General features: G+C 37.8%; 1 protein-coding gene across 1 annotated transcript in view; it reads right to left on the bottom strand.

Moving 5' to 3' along the window:
• pcdh11 (protocadherin 11) overlaps positions 1–20,400 on the bottom strand; it is a 108,789-nt gene that overhangs the window by 4,432 nt on the left and 83,957 nt on the right. The window lies entirely within an intron of this gene.

Raw genomic sequence — 20,400 nt, 5'->3', positions numbered from 1 at the left:
CACTAAAATAAACTAGCAAGGCCACACAGCTTCAGGATGTTTAGTCTAACAACACAATAGTGCATAATGGAGTCATATACAATTCGATACAAAAAATTATTTCACCCAGACTCACTCACCACGGCCGAAAGCATTACTGCTAAACAAGGGGAAGAAAAACAAAAATATCAGTGTATTAGCATTGTCTTAAGGATTAACAAAACTCACCTTTCTAGGTGGATATACACAGGAAACAAATCAAATCAAAAACATAAGTCATTATAAGGACTTAAAAGTCCTGAATTCAAAAAAATGCAAGTGAAACAAAGCTGTCGTCTTATCACTGTTTGACCTAATAAGTGTCAGCCTTTTGACAAATTGAAAGTTTGCGATAAATGTTTCATTTCATCTTGTAATGAGGAAAACATTAGTGGAGCATTTCATTTTCATTGGTATTCCCAAGACACAATCTGTTTACCTAGAATATGCAACAAATTCCCTGTGGCTTAATTAGACAGAAAAAAGTCTCACTGTTTCTATCACAGATTGCCTTTTTTCTGTATTAAATATTTAATGAACGTTCACACAAACATTGTTTATTTTTATCACTGTCAATTCGACATGGCTAAAAACGCACTTCTCAATTTAAATAAAAAAAAACACACAAAATGAAATGATTCAAAACTCCACACTTCATCAACATAACTGCATGTACAGACGGGAGAAAAAAAATTAAAAAAAACCTGAACGAGAAGACGTGAGCAAGGCCAAAAGCAAAGCAATCTTATCTCATTATCCCTGTACTGGGATAACATGTAAAATGAGTCTAAAGTGAGGCTTTAGCATTGAGTCTTAGCAATAAAGCCTGTCAAGCCAGATAATTAGAATGTAAAACAGTTTGCACCAAGGCAACGAGGAGCCTCGGCCATACGGGGGGCACAGGGGGCCACGTTTGAACATCATGTCACTCTTTCAAGCTTCTGCTTCAAGCTGTCACTCAGAAATTATTTAGTATATTTGCATAAGTAAGAATGCTATGAATAATACAATGATTTTTTTTCATTTAATGCACAAAAAGTTACTCGGATAGATCGTGAAGTCATGTGCCACTTGTTTTAACATCTTCTTTATTTAGACCACATGTGTCAAAGTGGCGGCCAGGGGGCCAAATCTGGCCCGCTGCATCATTTTGTGTGGCCCGGGAAAGTGAATCATGAGTGTCGACTTTATGTTTTAGGATCAAATTAAAATGAAGAGTATAGATGTATATTCAATTTTCTGAGTTTCCCCCTTTTAAATCAATAATTGTAATTTTTTAATGTTTTTTTTCTGTGTTTTTAGTTCAAAAATCTTTTTTTAAAATCTAAAAATATATTTAAAAAGCTAAAATAAACATTATTTTAGATCTATAAAAAACCTGAATATTCAGGGCTTTTAATCCAGTTCTTTTAATCCATTTATATATAATTAAATAATCTATATATTATATCTAAAATGGTGAAATCGAGGTGACTTTAAAGCGGCCCGCAAACCAACCCGAGTCTGACACCCTTGATTTAGACTATCACTAATACTTTACATATTTTGGAGAGAATACTACTATTACATGAACAGTAGTATTAGGACACAACCTGGTCACTTGATTAGGTACAATCAAGTTAAAAAATATGCTTCATAAGCAGTTGTTGGATTTTTAAGGCATCATGTTGAAAAGTAGCTCTCATATTGTGGTAAGAAAATTGATCCAGTGTGATCCGGTGACGCCTTACAAACAATAAAAATGCAATAAAGATGGTTCAAGTACTTATCTGTATGTACGATACATACTTTTTTTTATCTGGATGGTAGGTGTATTCAGAATACTGAAAAGAGAAGTCGAATCTGTCCTTCCCATATTGAATTGGAGTGGAGGACCAAGAGTGTATAAATCCTTTGGGTGGTATAAAAGTGTCACCTTTCAGAGGGTCACTAACTTCATTAAGGCAAAAATGGGTCCCGTGTTGTCATTCTCTGAGCTACAACAATGAAGCCAGAGCCAAGTCTTCAACTCAATGCCTCTCCTTGCGTTTTAACGAGGCAATGCTATTAACATAAAAGTCTCATTTGACGGGCAAGCGGACACACATGTGAAAGCAAAATCTAAAACCCACAGCTCTACTACTTTCTTTGTCTATATTTCAGCACAACCACACACAGTGTATGTCAAGGGTGTCAAACTCGGCTTGGTTGGCGGGCCGAATTAACGTCAACTCCATTTCATGTGGGCCGGACTATTTTAGATCTAATATCTAGATTGTTTTTTTATTTTTTTTAAAAAATGGATTAAAAGAACTGGATCAAAAGCACTGAATAGTCAGTTTTTATAGATCTAAAGCAATGTATATTTGAGCTTTTTTTCCCTTATTATTGGAAAATGTCTTTAAATCATGTTTTTTTTATTTCAAATGGAAACAAAATATTTTTTCAAAGTGGAAAACAGAAAATATTTGTATATTTAAGTTAAAAACAAAAAATCAGTAAATGTAAATCTATAATCATTTGAATTTAATCCTAAAACAGTAAGTCGGCACTCATGATTTACTTTCTCGGCCGCTCAAAATGATGCAGTGGGCCAAATTTGGCCCCCGGGCCACCACTTTGACACCTGTGGTGTAGGTCTATGCTAAAGTATTTCTTCACGCAGTTTAAACATGCTTGCTACAGCCGCGATTTAACGAATGCAGCTCTTGAATGTACGCCATTATTCCTTTTCCATTGGGACAGTTTGGATGGGCAGGTGAATCTGTGGTGCGAGTGATGTCTTTGGCATTTCCTTTAGCTTTTTTCCGTTAAAGAAATGATTCCGCTGCCTACTTATGATGCTTCCGTCTTTGTATTCGGGGGAAACAGCCGTACCCTGCAGAGAGCAGGCGCCACATCTTCTCATTTCTTGTAAGGTATTTGCAAATAGCAGGCAATTGGGCATGGCAGGAAACAATAGCGTATAATCAAAAGCAAAACATAGATTAGAGCTATTTTTTTCTTGTTGAAGTTGTTGTTGGAAACAAAGTGATTCTCCCCCCCCAAAAAAAACCTCCACCCAACCATTTAGTGAACTCTGTGAAGTCAATTAAACATTTAATGCAAGTTGGGCCTCACAAAGATAAGTGACGATTCTGTTCACAATCTGATTCCAAATAGCCTGCGGGCTAAATTAGTGGCTTAGACATAATTAGCTACGCTTATTTCAACACACCGATTGCACACTTTAGCTGCTATCCAATTGAAAAGGCGAGCGTGACATCAGTGCATTCTTTAGCCAGGCAAGGATCAAATAACTCAGCTTCCACCTTCAGCTAACCTTCCATTTGTGTGCTGCTGAACTCTATTGTGTGAAAAATACAACTACACACATAATCCAGTTGGAACTCTTCAGAAATACTTTTACTCTTCTACTGCATCAAAACAACTACCCTTTAAATACCATAGCACATATTCCACTACAAGAAATATTTAAATACATTTCATTTAGAAGATATAAACACAATGAAGATTATTTTCTAAATTTCAGGGTTTTAACTGCGAACAGCAATTACAACTAACAATTATATATAGCAACCTCAACACTAGAGCTGTCCAAGGTGCTGATTCGAAGACAGTGACATCTCAGGATAAATCCTTTTCAAATGAAGTTAAAAATTCAACTTACCTCTGAATGTTAAGCTTATATTTGATTTAGAAAATATAAACACATTGAGGATTATTTTCTAAATTTCAGGGTTTAACTACGAACAGCAATTATTACCAACAATTATATACATGCCAATCTCAACACTGGAACTGTCCAATGTGCTGATTCAGGGAGAGTGACCTCTAGGAATAAATCTGAGTTTCTATGGGGTGCTGAAAATTCAACTTTCTTCTGAATGTTAAGCTTAAAAAGGCCGTTGGGTTTTATTTGCTTCTGTCATAAGATGGTATGGTATAATCCCTTGGGAAGGCACTAAGAGCTGTCACGTTGACTCTTGACAAGGACGTGGAGGAGGAAGTAAATAAAACATTGGATGAATAAAAAAAATGTAAAGCTCTTTCGAAAGCTGAAGATCACTGATGGGTACAGAGGTCAGGGGTGTCATCGTGTTTTTTTTCAAGACGACAAGTCTGAACAGACATTTGGTCAAAGTTGACTGTCAAAAAAAGTATACGTGCATTATTTGTAAATAGATAAAAAAACAGTGTATAAAGATTATTACCAGCAAGCTGGCAGACTGTTATTTTAATAGTGAAAACATACACTTGGGCAATTGGTGGGTGATGTATAGAATATATAAGATTTAAGAATGGGCAATGAACACCTTCTTGGGTCAAACACAGCTGCAGCTATAATGAATAGCTTTCCTCAGAGGAAACAATGTGATGCAGATAAGGGGGAGTGAGGTCATCCATATATACTCTAGACTAATTACTTCAGATGCATTTACTGAGACGCCGCTGACAACAGGCAAGAGTCTCCCAGCCACATAAGTATTTATCAGCACTTGCGGGACCTTCACACTTCCCCTCCTGTAATCCATCTACACTTGTCCACGCTTTTGCCGTCTTTTTTTTTTTCCCTCCCCAACTTTCAGCGGTTTGACTCATTGTAAACCAAAAGTAATTGCAGGCAGAAAACAAAATCCAATGATTACTTTATCTGCACGTCTCGGCAAGAGTGAAAAGTCACAAAAGACAGGTACTCCGGACAAAAGAGGACTATTTTTTTGTTGCTCCTGACACACAATTTCACACAACAAAGAATATTATTGACCTGACCAAGATTAGAACACAAAAACAAATAATGAAGCACCAGGAGAGGACAAAGTGCACAAAGGGAGAAAAGAACAAGCCAGGCAAGAATACTTGCAGCTTCCTTTTTTGTCTGTTGTCATTGATTAAAAGTAAGGTGCGGGTTGAAGTGGTCCATTGTGTGTCGTATGTATGAAGCAAAGTACATGGAATTCAATGTAAATGTGTTTTAACTGTGCTTTGCTTACAACCAGGCCTACATATTTACTTTTTTATTAAAATGAGCTTCCATGTTCAAGTCCTCTTTCATCTTGAACAGAAACTAATTAAAAAAAAGAGCCGTATTCACGTATTAATCATGATTACCGTATTTTCACGACTATAAGGCACCTTTAAAAGTCTTAATTTTTCTCCAAAATAGACAGTGCGCCTTATAATCCAGTGCGCCTTATATATGGAAAAAACAGAAAACCAAAAACGAAAAACCACCACTGTCGGATATTAAAAAAAAACGCAAACGCCTGAACTGAAACAATACTGTTAAAGATGCAGACGCCATCTTAGTTTACAAAATCTTCCATCATATAGCTCCTCCCCCACTGCAAGATTTTATACAAAAAAATCCAAAACATCAACAAATGGCTCTAGAGGTGACTGTGTAGTGAGTACTTCATACCTGGAAGTCAATAGCAATTTCCGTATTTTCACGACTATAAGGCGCACCTAAAAGTCTTAAATTTTCTCCCAAATAGACAGTGCGCCTTATAATACAGTGCACCTTATAATGCGGTGCGCCTTATAGTCGTGAAAATACGGTATATATCGCATTATGTCAAAGCAGCAGTGGCATCAATCCATTATTTGGATGTATTCTAAAAACAGTACTTTGAATATGAATACATTTGTTGTGAGCACCTACAAGACTGAAAATGTATGAAGCCTGAGGCATACAATTTTTCCTCAATACTTGACTTTGTCCTTGTGACATTGCTTGATTGCAGCTCCTTTGTTATATATCTGCAGTACAAATTGGTAACCTCCATGAATGTCCCTCCTTTTACCACCCACCGAAGCATGAAAAAGGTGCCATTGTCACTATCGGCACAATCAGGGCCGGCAAAATACACAGCATGGGCCAAAAAGATGAAAGGTGCAAACACCATAACAATCTGTAATCAGCGCTCATCACCAAGTACTACACAGAGGAGGTGGGGGGGGGGGGGAGGGGGAGGCATAGATTTTCCGAGGGGGATAAAAACTAAGACATGCAAACATACACAAACCCAACGCTTTTGGTACTTTATCGTCAATACAAGGACATGCACTCCTTCCCAATACGTAGAAATCATGTAAACGCACTAAAACAAAGGAGAAGGGCTTCTGGAGAAATATTTAAATATACACACACTACTACCTGTTTGTGAGGACAAAGGAAATGTTTGAAATCATGAAAAACACAACTCATATCCAACATTTCAGATAGATTAAGATCTGGAGAAGATTGTTATGTCCTTGCAAATACATAAGAAACCAGCAAATTTACAAATTTAACCCTAATTGTGGTTCTGTCACTTTTATCATATCAACGAGGTTGCCATTTTCTGGCCGTGACTTACAACGTAATGTTCAAATGCTCAGTAAACTAGACTCTAGATAAGTCTTGACTGGTTGATCTCTATAGATAGCGTCTGGGTAAACTGGTAGAGTGTCCATCCTCCGTTGCTATTGGGTTTATCTTTCTATTAACGTACAGGTAAAGCAGGCCATTTTTTAGCAGCAGAACCCCTTTTGTGTATCACCTAACCTCTTTGGATTGACTGTCATCTTTCAAGACAGCAAGTCAGGGCTCATTTTTGTACGGCTAACATCATATGTGCAGTCAACCTTGACTCCCCCAGCAATGCATATTCAAACTTGCTCTTATCAAGGGTTCAAATACGAACATGAATGCCAAGTTACGTCAATTCCAGAATGTACCCCTACCAAACTTATAATTAAAAGGCACAAACGAATCAGTCCCTTAAATAAAAAAAACCCTCCACAAAACCAAAATAACAGGTCGTGAAAATAAAACCCTCATTCACATGATGGAGAAATGGTGAACTGTACAAGGCGAACTTACTTCCTGTCATGTCACGAGCAGATTCATTGTACTGACCCATTGCCCCCAATTATTATGGAAAACAAGAATGAATCAAATTAGTATTGAAGGCATCTCAAGGCTTGCCTGGTCCAGCCAATGGACTCAGCAGCAGCAGTAGTCGACAGGGAGAAGGTAATAAACAAGATGCCACCGCATATGCTATATATCTTGCAGTCATTGATGATTAGCTCTGTTTTCCTTTAGCCATACATTACTGTTATTGCCTCCGCGGCGAGACAGATAGGAAGCGGATACAAAAGCATCCTCGAGCACATCTTTCAACAAACTGGCAGGCTGCAAACCACTCAGCACTGAGGGTTGAGTGGTCTCAGTGCACGGTGGAGGGAATAATCCCTTATATGAGCCGAGGGTTGGACGTGTGCCGCAAGTTTTATCTCCCCCTTACCCTTTTGATGTTAGGGACTATACATGCGCTTTTTTTTTTTTGAAACAATAGATATGCTACCAATTTAGACAAAAGGACATTCAATAAAATTAGACAAATATGATAGAAAATATCGAGAAATGTCCAGCTTTGAAGCGCTCGGTTTTGTAAAAAATAGACTTATGAGACAAATACAAACGGGATAAAAGAAGATGTAATATGAAAACGTTCTCATTGGTAAAAAAGGAGCGTGAAGAGAATCGTTTTTCATTGCTTGGATATTTTCTAAGTAATTCTCTTGACTTCTATTGAATCAGAAGAATGGGATGCTTTTATGAATTGCTTCAAATTAGGTGGATTTGTTTGGATGAGGCATAATGCGTTCTCAGAACCAAATTGCAAGTTTTCCTTGACAACTGTCATGATTGACAAATGAATTCTTTATTTTGACTACCAAAGAATTATGAATATGAATGTGTGTGACCATTTTCATAGCATTCACAACAACAGAAATATGCTTGACAGAGCAGGAATAAATACATTTCAAACATCTGTCCCTCAAGATCAATGCATCTATGGAAAATGCCTACCAAATTTCGTTATTATACATCCACCAATACCAGTGGAGTAGCAATTTTTGTTATGCCCTTAATGTAATTAATCAGCCCTAAGACAAGAAAAAAAATCAAAGATTCAGCTCTGAGGGGTGGATGCATATACATGCCTAGAGTATTTACCAAATTTTATTCTAATGAGGCCACGAATAACGGAAGAGTAGCAATTTTAGTGTCCGCTCCCACAAGAACAAGAACAAAGAAACAGGGCGGTCTAAAATGATTAGGGGATTTTATACAAAGACCGGTTTCTGTTAATTCACCCACGCAGGCATGCTTAAAAGCAACATAAAAGTCCTATAACATATCAGTGCCAAACATGAAAGCACACGCGAGCAGGCACATTCAATAAATCACAGCCTGACTCGGTGTGTTTTGATGTTGACTGTCGTCACAATCCAGCAAGCACTAAAAATTCAGTTCCATACTTTTGACTCTGCTAGCGGCCTCACTAACAGATACGCACTCTTCAAATTCACAGGAGTGCTCAGTGGATTGTGTTAACATTACTGTCACCGTGCACTTCATTTAGGCTGTGTTGAAAGAAAGTGCAATGTGAAGCAGCACGGTACAATAGTTAGGAGTTTAGAATAAAAAAGGCTATATTATTTAAATTCTTTAAGAGCTCATCAAAAATCAGAACCATTTTTTACCCGTTTGGTTTGTGAAGTTTGTTGCAACCACAGTGGGGTTTTTGTTCTTACCGTATTTTGCTGTTTAATATACCCCCCATTCAATATACCCGGGTATATTAAACGGCAGGGGTATATTAAATGGTGCCGCAATGGGAGGCTCAAAAAAGCAAAAAATCATTTAATATACCCGGGTATATTTAACGGCAACATATGGAAGATTCAACCCGTCTTAATTCAACTCTTATGAATCCTTCAATTAACACTTAAAATTAATTCTGTTTTGGCAAGGTAATCTTAAAGCTCCGCTGGCGAGGGAACCATCGTATATCCACTCCTTGACTGGATGAATCAGTAAACCATATCATTTTATTTCACGTGTCAAAGTGGAGGCCCGGGGGCCAAATCTGGCCCGCCGCATCAGTTTGTGTGGCCCGGGAAAGTAAATAACGAGTCCTGACTTTCTGTTTTTGGAACAAATTAAAATGAAGAGTATAGATGTATATTAAATGTCCTGATTTTCCCCCTTTTAAATCAATAATTGTCGTTTTTTAATCAATTTTTCTGTTTTTAGTTCAAAAATCATTTTGTGCAATCTAAAAATATATATAAAAAAGCTAAAATAAACATTGTTTTAGATCTATAAAAAAACTGAATATTCAGGGCTTTTAATCCAGTTCTTTTAATCCATTTATTTAAAAAAAAATCTAAATATTACATCTAAAATGGTCTGGCCCACGTGAAATCAAGCTAACCCGAGTCTGATACCCTGGTTCTATTTGGATTGAGCAAAAAAAAAAAAAAAATGCACAAAATTATCACATCATCACCGAATGAGGTCAGGTACCCGTACCACGACACCCTGAATATATCAACTCATAGCATATCATTAATATTATCGTTATTATATTTGCAAATATATTTTTGTTGCAAGAAAATGAAAGGTCAAACAGCTATTAGCTTCACACAGCAGTGCATCAAGAAAAAAAATAAGAGCCAACGATAAACTAAAAGGGCAAATGCAGAAAGTGGGTTCACTGATTGTTTTCAGTCTGTGATGATGAAGTGAAAGCCCAAGTGGTGGAGACCACCCTCAAAGGAGGAGTTAACCAAAATGGCAATACAACGTTACACCAGAGACTGTAAGAGACCCGTTGACCTGAATGTCGCTATTGCTGTTTTGCCTCAAGCGCTAACTATCTCTATTAACAAGCCTTTGACGTCTTTGATTTTGTCTGGCTGTCGAGCCCTGAGGACGCTTGTTTCTCCCGAGGCGCCATCCTCCTTTTTTTGTCGGCTGTTTAGCACTCTGTTGGCGTGACAAACACTCACACTGGGTACCCTATTGTCATCCCTGCCTTTTGGTATAGACCTAAGTAAAATAAAACAAAACAAATGTAAATCACAGGTGTCAAAGTGGCGGCCCGGGGGCCAAATCTGGCCTGCCACATCATTTTGTGCAGCCCGAGAAAGTGAATATTGAGTTCCAACTTTCTTTTTTAGCATCAAATTAAAATGAAGAGTATAGATGTATATCAAATTTCCTGATTTCCCCCTTTTAAATCAATAATTGTAATTTATGAATCTTTTTTTTCTGTGTTTTTAGTTCAAAAATAATTTTGTAAAATCGAAAAATATATATATAAAAAAAGGTAAAATAAACATTGTTTTAATCTATAAAAACTGAATATTCATGGCTTTTAATCCAGTTCTTTTAATCCATTTATAAAAAAAAAATCTAAATATTCTATCTAAAATTGTCCAGCCGACATGAAATGGAGTTGACGTTAATGCGGCCCACAAACCAACCCGAGTCTGACACCCTTGATGTAGATAATACAGTAGAGACAGAAAAAAAACATCAACTTTCTCGGCCTATTGTTTGTGGAAGTGTTAGCCTGGAAAGAATTCCACCCGGGCTCCTCGGCTCATCACCGCATGCAGAGTTATACCATAGCCAATTTCATCCCAATGTTGATTCCCACCTTCTGTGTTTGTATGCATTTGAGTGAGAGGGAAACAGCCTGTGCCGCTCCTTGTAATTCGGGACGTGGGGGCACCGGTAGCCATTTCTATGATAATTTCCTACTCACTATAAGCAAAGACAGCAACTCTGATACAATTCATTTCCTCTTTATTCACTGGTGTGGAAATGTTAGGTCTAGCCGAAGTTACTTGTGAAATCTTTCGGGGTCGTGCGTGGGTTGGAGAGGAAGATGAGGGAGTTGCTTCGGTTATTGGTCGGCAAGGAAATCAACACAAACACGGCGGATGCAGAGTGGCTTCCGTAATATTGTCTTTTTCCTCTCCGACAACAAACTTATTTGGCATTACCACCTTCTTCAAAAGGCAATTGCTGGTGATATCATTGTAACCCCAAAGGGAAAAGTAGCTAAGGGGCGTGTCTTCTGCACCCTCTGATATCAAGTTGTCACTTGCAGTCTGTCACTGTGACATCCAATTCTCTCGATCCGATGGCCTGCCAACCATCAGACCGTCCCATCTTATATTGCTCATTATTTCCAACTAACAGGTCGTCTGTTATAATTCAAATTAAATTTCCTACCAACCTCCACTGGGCTGGCATGGGGGGGGGAGTTCATTATCCCACACATTGGATAGGCCTAATATTTAGTGAGAAACTCACAATCCGTCTTTAGTTGGCCACATATTGAGCTCCGCCTGTTAAAACGGAAGTGTGCGCAGTGTTTTGCGATTGACACGTTCATTGTATGTGATAATTGAAAGGGTCCCAATTGTACCTTATAGGCATAGGCGACTGCTGAGGGTGACGTGGAGGGAAGATTTACAACCATACAAAGCTAATTTTGTCGTCTAGTGTGGGCGCATTGATGTTTCAATGACATATAACAATGTAAGTTCACCGACACGTGATATGTTTACACATGGAAATGCAGTGTTAATTAGTGGAGTGGCCAATAATATTAGTATTATATCTTACAAAGGCATATGAAAAATAGAGAGCTTTCCATCTTGAGCAGTAATTGAATTGTAAAATCTACTGCAATAAACAGATAAATAATGGAGGGCAGCATGTAGTAAGTAAAGAAAACAATTATCGGATACTGACAGGTAGCGCAATCAAAGATCCCCTGCCAGACTCAATGAGGTGCCAATCAGCTGTGTGTCTCCTTCTCATCTCGCTGTTACTGCCTTTGCCTTTCATTTCACAGAAATTCTTCCACGGTGGATCATCAGTCAATAGCTTGGAGATGATGCGTGATACTGAGTAATGACATTGGACAAGCCCCCCCCCCCCCTAAAGAATATTGTGATTCCCAAGCCCTAGTAGGTGAGGTGGAAAAAAGGTTGCCAGAGTAAAGAAATGAGTAAAAAACCTTATTTACCAGTCTGTTTTACCTCTAGTTTTTTTTAAATTCATTTACTAACATAAATCATATGTTTTTAATAATCATTGGGTCTTTTGTTTTAAAGATTACATAGAGACTGTCAAAGGTAGTAGAGTAACTACTGTAAAAAGAGTGACATTAAAGCAGTAATCATGACAAATGTTACTTTTCTATCTCCATAATATTTTGCCTATACCATGTTTTATTGGTTCTGTGCAGCATTCCCCTAAATGAGCATAACAGAATAGACCCTCGTCCAAGAGAAAATATCATTTCTTGTCGAAAAATCATCATGTAAAACAAGACAATGAGTTATCTATTAGTCACTTTATAACCCCGAAATGTCAAGTGGGAGGAGCAGCACCGCCATTTTCCAAGTTTTAAGTGCCATTCTGAGAAAGAAACCATTTTCTCGTGATTCCATACTTGTTTTTGCCCTCAGATGAGTTCTTGTTCTCTCCCTCTTTACCTCTTCTGGCAAGGTTATTCCCTCCATCAACGGGTAACAATTTTGGAGCCTTACATTTTATATTTACAGGTATTTAGTGGCATGTCAAGAATCTGATAAATCTGACTTTAAAACAAAAAGAAATGGCTCTTTGCCTCTTGGCCCAACAAAATGACTCCTGTTGACGTCCTCTGCCGGCGACACCGAGCAGGATTTACGGTTTCTTTCATCAGCGCTCCTCATCCACAATTCACCTGTTATTTATTGTCCTCTCGAGGAGGCAACATACTGAAGTCAGACATTAGGAAGGCAGGGTATTAATCATTCACTCTTCTAATTTGCTAATATGCAAGCATGTGGCCCTGGTCTTTACTATTCATACTTCATTATGGAAATATAATCAGACATCATTCCTCACCTTAAAGACAACAGCACAATGTTGAATAACACCCAGCAACACTAGATTTAAATGGGCGTCCTTCAAACAAACTGCCTGGAAAGTGCTTAAGCACCATCCGAGGTCAACGTCTGTGACGGCCATATTCAGGATTTCTCTCGTTTAAGCTACTCTTTGATTCCCTCCACATTTTTTAAAGAGCATGCTGATACAATTAGCCTTTAAAATGACTAATACCACTCCTGAGATGAAAGTTCTGTGGCTAAAATAGCATTCTTATCGTTTCTTCAAAAGATTCCAGGAGACGTTTTTGTTTCCACGTCTTCTTCTTCTTCTTCTTCTTCTTCTTCTTCTTCTTCTTCTTCTTCTTCTTCTTCTTCTTCTTCTTCTTCTTCTTCTTCTTCTTCTTCTTCTTCTTCTTCTTCTACTCCACAAAGGAGGGATAAATGTTCTTTAAATGTCAGGAAAGAAAGTGCTAATCTTCAACGTGCAGCTTCCCAAAACAAATTTTGCATTCAACGACTAACAAACATGGAAAAAGACTTGGGAATGAATTGCGCTGATATGCTATGTGACACTAAACTTCTTTTCTAATTGTCGTTGAGTCCTCACTTCACGGCGCAAACAACAGGAAACTGTAAACTCTCCTGGCACACCAAGACAGGGTATTAATTTTCCAACTTGGAAAATGTAAACTGAAATTACCTGTGAAGTGGATAATTCTCAGTAGGGGAGACATGTATTTTTCTCCTTGCTTGTGTCAACCTCTTTGCCGGGACGTCTGTATGGAAGTGATAAGTCTCTTATTCTCGGCAAAGAGTAATTTGCGGAGAGGAGACAGCTGCGTACGCTATCCACATTGTTAATTAAATATGTCCGCCTTTGATGTTTTTCACAGCTTTTTAATGGGAAATAACAATTAAATTGCATGCTCTCTCCCCTTTGTGACAAATAACCGATACATTATGTGTGTCAATTACTAAAGTTAATCTGCTGAAAGGTCCTTTAAAAATCGAAGTCGACATCAATACATTATTTGACCGGACCAAAGAAGAGTGTTTCTAATAAGCCTTATTTTGAATGAATATGTTTCTTTATGTAATAAAATGGGGATCCATCAGATCTCGTATTTTATCGGCAGAAATTGAACCATTGATAGAATATACGGTAAAAGTATGGTTAAATGAGAACCTGAGCAATGTTATGGTACGCTGATTATCCAGGGAGTGTTTTTTTTTATTCCAACTCTTAATTGCTTCAAGGCTTTAGTCTTTAAAAAGGCAATTATGATGTGGGCCAAACAGCACATCTCACCTTAATGCTCCAATGGTTTTCTTATTAATTCATGAAATCAGATGAAACTGGATGTTAAAACAACTTGACGTTCGCCACAAAACTACTGTCATGATGTAAAATGAAAAAAAAAAACAAGCATTATACGATGCAGAAATATAAACAGTGTTATAATTATTTCAAGTCAATCTGACATACACAATGCTCCATTTAATCCTGCATTTTTTTTGTCTTTACACAGTTAATTTTCTTCGTTTTATTTACCATATGGGCGCATCCAGCAAAGCACAATGTTTTCCTCACATGAAACTTGTGAGTTTATCCATGCTTAAAGCTTAGCCACTTGATGGTCTGTGATTCAGTCTGATGCACACCTACATTTTATAAGACTCCCTCTTGTAGTGCATTAATAGTGCAGGTAGCAATGTGGGAGAAGAAGACACAAACTCCCACTATTAAAAAAAAAAGTGCAACTGCTTCTTTTTAGTGCCCTCTTAACAGAATGTGATTATTTTCTCCCGCCGGTCCTCTGAAGCAACCAAGCGTTGGCAAAAGAAGAAGGAGAAACAAATAATTGAGCGAATTACTTGCCCCTCTCATTAGTGCACATGCACTAAGTAGCGCAGGCTACAACTTCCATTTATCAACCTCACACAAACAAAGAAGTTCGATAACAATTAATTAGTGACATAGAAGAACTGCACTTGTAAGTCGGTGTGTTAAAGCTACTTCTTGAGCAGTCTGCTTCGGTGATACGCTCACCAGTGGACACTTGAGGCAGTAGTTTACCGGTGTGGGCCTTATAGACGGGTCCGGGACTCATGATTTGTGACAGTTTCAACGAGGCAGGGTTTGAACAAACCTTCTCAATTCATTACACGGGCAAAAGCAATTGCAGCGTAACGTCTGACTTCTTACTAAGTGGCGCACTGAGGCACGACGGCAGAAAGGGCCCTCCCACAAGCTTCCAGTTCACACAAAGTGATTTGATCATCTTAATGGAGTCAGCAGGTATTGTGTGGATTGGACGCTTGGTTGCGTCCGCTTGCACAACAATCAATCTGGACAAATTTGTGATTGTTCATTCTTTCTAGTAGTCCTCAAACATGGAAGACATCAATGCTATCTTTGTACTCTGTCCTGACGACTATAAAAGGCTTCTGCCAATGCCTGTAGTTGTAATTAGAAGTGCCTGTTTGGTGCTATTTTTTAGCTATGTTGCGGTCATGAATGGAGCGAGATTAGACGCAGATGGGGAATATAGGGGGTACTGCAATAAGTTTTAAAATCAGACCATTTTTTTGTTTGATTCGGAGAACGTTGACTTGTTCAGACATAATAGGATTGGGATTGTTCTATTGTGAGAAAAACCGGGTGAATGTGCAGAACCTGATGAGCACCTTTTTGTTTCATTGGGACAAAAGACAAGCTTCTCTTTTTTTGGATTACCTCCGGAACTGGGCTTTTGAAAGGATCTCATGAAAATGGTCAGGAGAGCCGATTTGAGCTTCAGGTGGAAAATGCCAAGCTGGATCATTGTGAAAGACCATAACATTTGACATGGAACTTCTTTGTTCATTTCCAAATCCATGAAATAATGGTACATAACGTGATTTTGGAACCTGATGGCGGTTTCGGAATGATATTAATACATTTGGTAAGAACTCTGATATTTTATTTGTGGCTTACATTGGTGCATAATGCTTTTTTTTACCTTAGGGTTAAGAGATTATGTCTATTGTTGTGCTTGCTTGCCCACCTTACTCTTGATCTTAGTGCCAGAAATAGCTCATCTTGTCCTCACCAGAGGACGGCAAGATACATAATTAAGATTCCTTTATGTGTCTGGACTGAGAATGAAGTGAAACGAAATTAACGACGTGACGTCAAATGATATTTGAAACAAAGAATGACCAGTTCAGATAATGAATTTCAGTTATTCATTTGTGCGTTATTGTCCCTGATTAAACCAGATATCTGTTTTTGAATGATATTCAAAGTCAAGAAAAAATCATCTGTGGGTGAAGATTAGAACATGTACAAATCAATACAATTTGGCCATCAACTAATATTTGAAACAATGAATACACCAGCTTTTATTCAAATAAAGGATATTCTGTATTAATTTGGGTGAAATGAAACTTGATAAATCTTTTCTTCTGAACTATATATGCTAAAAATAGTACACTAATTTGTTTAATAAATACAGTATGTTACTTTTCTAATATAAATTACCTTTGTACATTGCAAAATCCATATTTCCTTCATAATTTTAAGAAAATGCAGGGATGATATTTCTAGTTAGACTGCTAAATTATCTAATGTTTTCTGATGGATTACTTCATCCAAATACAATTTGCCCTAAATCCGTAAAGCCATCTCGCCAATGCCCATTGTTGATTACGTTACCAGCTTCCAGTCTAAATATATTCATAGTACTGTAAATGAGTTACTTACACACATTCAAGCTCCTGTTTTACACTTTGGGCTTGAGTGATACCTGGAGTGCCATGTTTGCATGTCGGCCTGCTTGCTTTCCTTGCTTAGAATTCAGCAGATGGAACCATGGGATGGAGGTTATCAGCCAAGCTATTCCCCTCTGGACTGTAAGTCGTTGTCAACAATGTGCTCTGGAGCCGAAAGGCCCGCCATCTGCTTACTTCCTTTTTTCTTTCGAAAGGTGAGAATTTCAAAGCACCACCTGCTTGCTATTTTAGCCATGCGTCAATCCCAACCTCTAAACTAGTTATATACAAATATCAGTTTACATGCAATAAGTGGCTTACTATCTGATGTCGACCAAATTAAGTTAAGGGCAGATAACAATCAGGAGATCATGTCAAATTTTCATATTTAAAACTAAAATGTTCAAATATGACAGAATGAAAACACGATCAAGCGATGCATGAATGTCAAAGTATTCACTCATCACAACATTTTTACGTTGATATGACTTTCTTAATGCAATGGTTTACATCAGGGCTTGGTAACCTATGGCTCGGTAGCCACATGAGGCTCTTTGCTAACCTGTGAGCTAAACTATGGAAACCTCTGGTGATAGAACCGAGATACTACATCTAGAACTGCTTTAATCTTCATTTTTTTTGCTGTAGACTCTTATGGAATACATCCTCATTGATTGGCAACAGCATAAGAATCTTTTTGAAAAATATTAATTTTTACCACTTTAAAAGTAGTGAAATTTCCCCCCAAAAATTTAAAAGGCACTCGTTTACATGTATGTATTTTGACTTTTAAATCCGTAGTACGGCTCACAAGAAATAACATTGAAAAAAATGAATTGTTTGTGGCTCTCTTTACATTATTGGAGAGGATCCGTATTTACCATTGTTTGAGAATTGTCATCTTCTATATTAATGAATATTCTGTAAATAGGAAAATAAGAAAATGCACCCATAATAATGCCACCTAGCATAAGAGGCAAGCAAAACCTGACAATTCAAAGCAGGTCACGCATGCTGCCCATTACTCAGCCATCAATGTTCCACTCTTCACCTATTTTTCAAAATATATAGCACAAGTGAAAACGGCCTTGAAATGTTGTCAGGTTGCTCACAGATCATCGGTATATTACCAGGATGGTTTTGACAAGCAAGCATTTGCAATCATCGGTCCTAGACTCAGTTGCCAAGTCAATGTGACTGGTCGTAGTGGTGCTACTACGTATGTGGGCAGCGGCTCGGTTTGTCTGCATGCCGGTTCTTCTTTATATTTGTTATCATTCAACTTGCCTTTAGAATTTTTTATGACTTGGCTAACTAATTTCTTTTGATGCAGTTAAAATTAGTGTCCCTCGGTCTATTTCCCATATTTTCGTCCTTCAAACAAAGTCCAAAATCATCAGTAGTTTTGCATAAATTGTTAATTAAATGCAGACATTGCTTTGCAGTCAAATATTGAGCTCACATCCAAAGTTGTGCCCTCAATACATCATCAAACTAATATAGTGCAAGAGATTCACACATTAACTTTAAGAGAGAAGAACCCTCCCTCTAAGATCAAATAGGGAGAACTTAAGGAGGAAGAGTCCACATGGCCACATGGAGTCCTCAAGAGACATTCTCATTCCACTTAATCACTTGTTCCCTTGATGCATGCTGGTGTAGTAATCTACAGTGGGTTGCCATACAATGAAATCCAGGTTTTCTAAGTATAGTGCACATAGCAGATGCGAACAGAAGGCATCCTCTAGGCATACGAAGAAATGCTACATATTAAATAGGGCGACAAACCACCCCCCCCTTTTCAAAGTGGGCATTATGTATGCATGTGGCGGATGTTTGTAAAAAAAAAAAAAAACCCTTGTCTGCTGTCAGGCTTCACCTCCTTCCCCCTGAAGCTCACAGAAGGAAATGTAAGCTGTTTACAAATACAGTATGACAGGTTGGATACTGTTAACTTAAGTTGTCATGTCAAAACCTGTCAGTGACATTTAGTGAGAGGCAAGAAAAAAAAAACTGGGCAAGAGGGTTTTCGAATGTTTCCCAAGGAATAACGGCCCAACTCGGTGTGACGTGATTAGAAACAGCACGGGAAAAAATGGAGGGCAATTTCCACTTCAAGGAAAAACAATAATGTTCCATTTTTTTACTGATTCCCTCATTGTAGCAATCATTTCAAGTCAAACGGCTTCAGGTGGTTTTATTATGGGCTGTCAATGTGCTCTTATTAGACTTCTCCAGACCGAGCAAACGTGTACACACATGTGCACGTGACATTAACTCGGAGAGATTGTAATACAGTGACGGAAGAACAGAGTGGAGATTCATCACACAACAAGTGCAGGTGATATTTTTCTTTGCATTAAATTGCCCTTTTCTGCGGGCTGGCTCTCGCGCCCTTTGCACTGGAGATCAACCAAATATGTTGTCAAGGCAACAAGATGGACATAAAAAGAAGGCCCTGCAATACCAGCCACAACAACAAAGGGGGAAGCGAAATAATAAGGAAATAAAAAATCAAATGAATAGACAATTAGTAAGAGTCTGGTCAGAAGTAAATGGATTGCAGCTGGTTATAATCACTCTTTTATCTAACTCACAGGTTTCAAAGTGGCGGCCCGGGGGCCAAATTTGGCCCGCCACATCATTTTGTGCGGCCCGACTTTCTCTTTTAGGATCAAATTCAAAATAAAGAATATAGATGTGTATTATATTTCCTGATTTTCCCTTTTTTTTTACAATTAATAAGTGCCATTTTTTAATCCAAGTTCAAAAAACATTTAATCTAAAAATATATATCTAAAAATACTTTGTTTTCCACTTTAATATTGAACATAACTTTAAAAAGATGTTTTCCCCAACTAAGGAAAAAAAAGCTCAAATATTGTTCTGGATTGATGAAAAAACTGAATATTTAGGGATTTTGATCTAGTTATTTTAATCCCATTTAAAAAAAATATTATATCTAAAATGATCTGGCCCATATGAAATCGATTATACCTTGTTAGCTGTTTTAAAAGAAATCTGTTGTTTAGTATTATTCTTTTTTTTGGGGGGGAAGAGGTCATTTGCAGAGCTTTCAAATACACCTTAACGCTAAAAAATCTATTAGAAGTATTCAAATAGGAGTTTGAAAATGCTCCTGAACACTGATTCTTCATTCCTATATCTATTTATTACAGTTTTCACAAAGGTGGCAGTGTGATTTGAGCCTTGACAATTAGGAAAAAACGAAAAAAAAATCTAATGGAGCTACTTTCACCTCCCCCTGTCCCTGTTTTAAATCCTTCTCAACTCTTCAGTATTGTCTTTTTTTACCTGTGATCATAGTGTTGGAAAATTCCAATTGTTGTTATTGGCTAAGATGTTTTTTGAATGAAAAACTATTGAATAATTCTCCACTTATGACACTTGTTCAAGCGCAGCAGGATTTTAGGAGAGGAAACAATGGGTGGGCTTTTGTGGCATTAGCCATGCTATTAGATCAGAGTTTGAGTGACAGATAACAAGCTCTGAGCCTCGATAAATTATTTTTTTCCCTTGATGGATAGAGCAACCCTGTTCATTCTTGTCATTAAAACATGATGTGCTGATTGTACACGTAACAAAAATGGGATTGACTGACATGGAGAGATCTATAATGAATGGGTTTGCAAACACATTTCCACCAGCTTTGCATTATCAATAACAGTTTTTCCCTGCATTTTTAGGTGTGTTTGATCCACCAAGCTTTCATTCTATCTCTTGAGAGTCACCCCTAGATTGACTCTGTAGAATAAGATATGAAGCACAGCTGGAAGTATTCAGGCTATGAAGGTGAAAGTAGAAATCAAGGCTCTTGTAAGGGTAACGTGGTTAAGGTGGGCCTCTCTACCCGACGAGCAAAGCTGGTAAAAAAAAGTGGAAGGCTGG

The sequence above is a fragment of the Stigmatopora nigra genome, chromosome 14, assembly GCF_051989575.1.
Source record: "Stigmatopora nigra isolate UIUO_SnigA chromosome 14, RoL_Snig_1.1, whole genome shotgun sequence".
NCBI lineage: Eukaryota > Metazoa > Chordata > Actinopteri > Syngnathiformes > Syngnathidae > Stigmatopora > Stigmatopora nigra.
This window is presented reverse-complemented; position numbering and strand designations above follow the sequence as displayed.